This window comes from Cyprinus carpio, chromosome A25, assembly GCF_018340385.1.
Source record: "Cyprinus carpio isolate SPL01 chromosome A25, ASM1834038v1, whole genome shotgun sequence".
Classification (NCBI taxonomy): domain Eukaryota; kingdom Metazoa; phylum Chordata; class Actinopteri; order Cypriniformes; family Cyprinidae; genus Cyprinus; species Cyprinus carpio.
Window position 1 is genome coordinate 4878983 of NC_056596.1, and position 6000 is coordinate 4884982.

The following is a 6000-nucleotide window of genomic DNA, read 5'->3' on the forward strand; positions in this document are numbered from 1 at the left end:
CTAAATTATCGATGGACCATGAGTAAACACTTCAATCATGTAATGTTTTAATAATTCAATTTAGTAGTTTAGAAAATACAATATTTTAGGCTATATATTATACTGGAATGCATCTATACACATTCCAATTATTTTAATGATTTCTCCAAAGTTGGCCTCATTTTACAGATATTTTATGTTCTCATTCATAAAACACTCACACATCAAATAATTAACTCTAGTGTCACAGTGTGAACTCAAATAACACACAATTATCCATAAGCTAACATTCAGTAACAAAATTGATGACACCAGTCAGAATTTCAGGATAGTATAAACAGGAGCACAGGTGACTGCTTTAAAAATGCATCCTAGCACTGGAGAGAGGAGCTGAAAGAATCACACAGTGTAGTACAGTAAAGTAACTATAGTAACATCACTTTATTACAGTTACAGTGTTCTGAATTGATCTCACTAGTGTTCACTGGGCAGGGAAGTTGTCTGCACTGTAAATTCTAATTAGGAAACCTTAAAAAAAAAAAGCATGCAAACCAACCTGCCTTGAAAAAAAAACAAGTAAAGTGAAATAAGAATAGTAATTTGTACTAACAAAGGTTTATTTAGTGTTGTAAACTTACATGCAAGTTCTTGTAACTAAGAATCACTATTTTCAACAACTAAAATGATTAAGTAAAATATACTGTGCGTATTTCAAACAACTCATTTAAGTTTAGCTAAATCAAGTAACATTTCCTGCAACTTGGAATTTCTAAGTTGTATTTACTTGAACAGCAATCTAGTTTTAACCAATTGCCTTAAAAAAAACAAGTTACCATTACTCCAGTAACTTAAATGCTTCAAACATCCATTACAAATTCATGACAACAATGTTCTATTCTTCACACACATAATTACCCATAAATCAAAGGTAGTGACAGTTCAAAGTTAAAGATAATATATGTTTTAACTTGTATTACAAACATTTTGAAACAAAGCAAAAACAGTCTGCTTTTGTTTATGCTAAACAGCAAAGGTAGTAGTACTACGATGAGATTAAGTATGGCCATGAGTTGGCCACACAAGTTGCCAATGTTTTTTTTTTTTTTTTCTGTCCCAAGTCAAGCATCATATTGTAAGTGTTCTTCACAGTATCAGGGTAATCCACATGTACCAGTAATCCAAACGTAGCACATGTCGGTCCGCAAGCAAATGTTGGAGGTAGACCCTGGGGACTGTTCTTTGCAGTACTACACTGAACAATGATGGCAGAAGACACAGGGTCAAGACAGAGAAGATCTGGAGAAGTACTTCATCTTCAGTGATAGTCAGCAAGCCAGCAGATACTAGGTGCCCAGACTGCATCAACATCAGACACCTGTATACCAAATAAACACAATATTAGCAGGGAAATGAGGATGATCAGTTTTCAGTGTTATCTGTCCTGCCTACACTGCCATGCCATTGTGTTAGTTCACCCAAACTTGAAATTCATGTCATCATTTACTCACCCATGACTTTTGTTTATTTTCGAAACACAAATAAAGACATTTTCAGTGAAATCTGAGAAATTTCTGTCCTTTAACTGAAGGTCTATTTACCCAACACTTTAGACAGTTGATCATATAGCAATCGTGTCTCTTTCGAAGACTTGAGACGCTTTTCCACTGTCAGGCCAAACCATTCTTAATTCTCAATGCTTAACCATTCCATGCTGTGACAATACGGATATAGTTTAATTTTTCACTGTTGGGCTGTTAACAGAGCTCTTTTGAATGCAACATAAATGTGCCAGTCCCACTGATCTATAATATAGAATAGTCATATATAGATCAGTGGTCAGTCCTTGTCTTAGTAATGCAATAGTTAAGAAATCGTACCTGATGTAACTAGCACCCATGTTATGAAACATTAAATATCACTTTTAATTTTACTATTAACTTGTTTACTTCACTCAAATAGCATGTTGGCCAGCTACAGAGAAACTGGTGGCTAGGCAAAAGACAAACGACCAACCCTGAGCAGCGACGTCACTCCAGGCGTCCTACAGCACGGTTCAGTGTTCGGCTAAGAGTTCTGGATCAAGAACAGTTCATCAGACCATAACAGAGGCCTAACAGAGTTCAAGTGGAAAATATAACAGAAACTGCTCCTTACAACTCACTGAACAGTTTGGCTCAAAATGTAGATTAATCAGCTCAATTCATATAGACTGATTTGATGGTTTCTTGGGTGTCAGAGATTTGGGTTATATATCTTCATTCGTGTCATGAAGATGCAGACTTTTTTATGGAATAGAATGACAGAAGGGAGATTAAATGGCACATTTTTTCATTTTTAATTGAACTAGGTAGTTAATCAACATTAATCTTTATAAAGGTATCTCAGTAATATACCAGCAAATACACAGGTATTTTTTCTAAAATGATGTGTTTTTTTAAGGTGTAACTATGAGAACTACAAAGCGGGTCAACTGTAGAAGTATCTGGGGTGATCATGAAGTAAAACAGGTACAGTAGGCCTCAGATGGGTGTGTAGTTCTGTCAAACATGGGTTCTAGAAGAAAAGAAAAGAAAAACAAAGTTTAAGAAATTCAAAAATTACAGTAGAAACATGTTTGTCAAAGTGTCACTAAAGAAGTCATTGACACTGTTTATTTTAAATATTATTATTAAATATAATAAAAAAATACTGAAAACATTTAAGGTAGCAACATACATTTTTACGGGTTGTAGGGTGTGAAGTGTCCTCTTAGATTTGTGAAAAGAAACAAAGAAATATGGTTACAGGTATTCTGGAACGGCAAGAAATAATTTGAAATTGCAAATAAAGTGTAGCACATGATTGAGTGAAAAACCTGAAATACCTCACCTTTATTGTACTGAGGCCCATGTTTCACAAGATCGCTGTTCAGAGAAGACAGTTGCCACAAGCTTTTTTCCTAAATATGAAAAATGATTCTTCAGATAAAGGCGAGTTCCACTACTGTTGTGAACTGAAGAACAAAGACACATTCGTTTCTTGATATTTGCATGTTTTACAATAGAAAGAAAATTTCTATATATATCTACTTGAGGCCTCAGTCGTAAAACCAATTCAAAAGCAATATTTCTTCTGTTACACAAATAACACAGCAAAGAAATAATTACTGCAAGACAACGAGCTCATTCAGTTTAAACCTTAAATGTGTGATCGCGTAATGATTATGATTGTATTAAAATGTTGACAATAAAACTGAAAAATGACTTTAACCTAAAAAGTGGCCAAAGCCTCACAGTGTTATAAAATTATAGAGGAAATTTTGCAAAAGATTACTGTTAACAATTAATACTATCAGTGGCACATAAAGATTGTCTTAAAAAACTACTGTGAGCTCATCTTGGAGACTTTGGCATGTTCTTGAATTGTACCTCGAATTTTCATGCTTTCATTTTTAACTAGCAACACATTTTTTTCAATTTGAGAAATAAAAAAAAAAAGTTTTAAAGTTTCAAATTCACCAAAATGTGCCACAAGTTCTGTATTTCTATAGTTTTTGTTCTAATAGCAGAATAGCAAAGATCTTTTCTGTCTGTTAGCTAAATCTGGTGCTGACAAGGTGTTAATGTTAGTCAGGTCAAATTAGCAGCACACAGAAACATACATCCACACACAATTATTATTTTTAAACTTACCATATTATTATTCTGTAGAAGTATTCAGTCTTTATCCAGAGGTAAAATGCAAGCAGTCTCTCTACTTCTTCCTAGTTTCAGCAAATTCGAGAAAATTCAAAACATCGCTTGCTGCGCATGCTCTCTAACCGTCCTTATTTCTTCTTCTGTGGTTTTGTTGCGCATTAGCAACACATTACCGCACTGCTGCCTCTCACTGGTGAAGTAATGTCATCGGTTTTGTTGTAGCTACTTGAATATTTCAAGTAAGAATTACTGTTTTATTCGCCTTAAAATTAGCTGTAACTTAATAAAACCAAGTAAGTATAACAACTACGTAAAGATAACTTATTATATTTAAGTAAGGTAAACTATTGGATTTTATAGTGTGTGTATTTTGTACTGTAGGTTTTGTCATCTGAGGCCAAAGTTTGATATTGATAGATGTAATGGTTTTTGACTGGAGAATTAGATTTTTAAATGGAAGTTTGCACAAGTTTGTTTGTTACGAGAATGTGTTTATAGTTGTGAGAAACGGGTAAATTGTTTCATGAACTGTGTGTTAGGAATCGAGAAAAACTAAGACAGCATTTAGTAAAATTGAAACAATAGGGAAATCTTTGGTATAAGCAATGCACACGGATTATATAAAACTATACTGTCAGTACATCATAGTTAAATTAAATTGTTATATGCATTCATTTCTTTTCAAAAGTGTGGAAATTGATTTTTTAAAATAAGCTTTAAATAGGCCTATCCCTTAGAATGTGGCTCTCTCTAGTGGACAGTAACTTTGGGTTATGTTATCACATAGGGTCTAGGCTTTGATAATAAAATAAACTGCATAAAGTAATTGAGTTTTTTTTTTTTTTAGCTTTTGATTTTTTGTGAGCACTCATTATAAATCACTTTCCAAACAATATCACCTAAAAATCAATTGAAAATCAAGCAAGTCTATTCAGTGACTACCATGGAGTGTCCAAATACATTCACAGTTACAGCTTAAATGAAATAATACAATAATAATATAGGCTAATTTTAATCTGAGCACATATGAATTTACTGGTAATAGTTAATACAACACGTCTCTAAAGAAAAAAAAAATCACTATACAGTAGACCTCATTTCTGAAAACTAGATAACTGTATGATCAGCAGATGTCTATTATTTCAGAGTTCAGGTTTTTTTTTTTCATGCCATACAGCTGCTTATTACCAGAGCAGTTTCTTGTAAGCTACTCTACATGTTCAAATTAAGAGGCTATATATTGATAAATAATTAATACGTTTATACATAGGCCTATTTGAAAATGTTTTGAAACTGGTACCCAGTTTGAAACATTTTCATTTTCAAATGTTATGTCTATATAGTAGCCTACTTTTCATGTGTTGATATCTACTGAAGCCTTATGATTACAGTCGTAGGGAGACTGTGGCGTAGCGAGTCAGCTCCAGGCACATGTGCAAAAAACTTAGTTAATTCTTAGTTAATTCGTTAGATAATTAGATAATTCGTTCAGTAACTGCATATGAATCAATGATATTTTCCTCTTTAATATTTGCACCACGAAATAAACATGAATATATGAATGCATATTGAAAAAAAAAATCAGAACAATTTAATACAAACGAATGTCTCATGAATCGATCAATCAGAGTTAGTTAAAAAAAGTTAAAAAAAATTATCGATGCCACAGACTTTTTTTTTTCACTTCACAATATAACAATTTTATTATCGTAATTTTTACATTTTATTCTTAAAATATTATGACGTTAATCTTATTTATTCAGTTATTTTTCAACGTGGCACAAAATGCTTGCCTTATAGGCTACTGAATGCAAACACAATTTTTGCACAGCGGCCCAAAAACAAAGAAACAAAAAATAAATAAATAAAAAACAAACAAACAAAAAAAGTGAAAATAGTGGCGAGATATTTGAATTATGTCTTAATAAACTAATGTCTTCTGAGTCAATGTTGTTGCAAAAATTAATTTGACGAACTGACTAGCCATCTCCTCATTGGACGTGCCCTGAGAGAGAAATGCATCTTTAGATTACATAATGAAAGAGTTTTTGTTTTCGATTTGAATTATTTCGTTTTAAAATAGTAATCTAAAACGCTAAAAAGCATTCTATAGATATTCTATAGAAAAGCATTCTATAGATATATTTATCATGTCGGTGAAGCGCTCCTGCTCAAGACCAATAGGACAATAGCTAAGCGCACCCTGTTTGTTTTCCTTATTTTACAAAAGCATAAGGTTTTGTTGATATTGTGAGTGCACACAAATACAAGCAGACCCTTTGCAGTTCCGAATGAAGCACACTCTTACCTTTATGAGCAAAAATGACGGCGTATTTTTAAGTTT

At 32.7% G+C, this 6000-nt stretch overlaps 1 long non-coding RNA gene across 2 annotated transcripts; it reads right to left on the reverse strand.

The window, feature by feature from the left end:
* Positions 1-1021: 1021 nt before the first annotated feature.
* LOC109074150 lies at positions 1022-3092 on the reverse strand. 2 transcript variants are annotated; one of them, XR_006153590.1, is made up of 4 exons: positions 2848-3092; positions 2695-2726; positions 2438-2532; positions 1022-1354 (listed from the first exon to the last, which is right to left on the reverse strand). It is a non-coding gene; the product is annotated as an uncharacterized LOC109074150 (long non-coding RNA). The 2 variants fall into 2 exon arrangements; XR_006153591.1 differs by lacking the exon at positions 1022-1354 and adding an exon at positions 1385-2258.
* Between the last annotated feature and the right edge of the window lie 2908 nt (positions 3093-6000).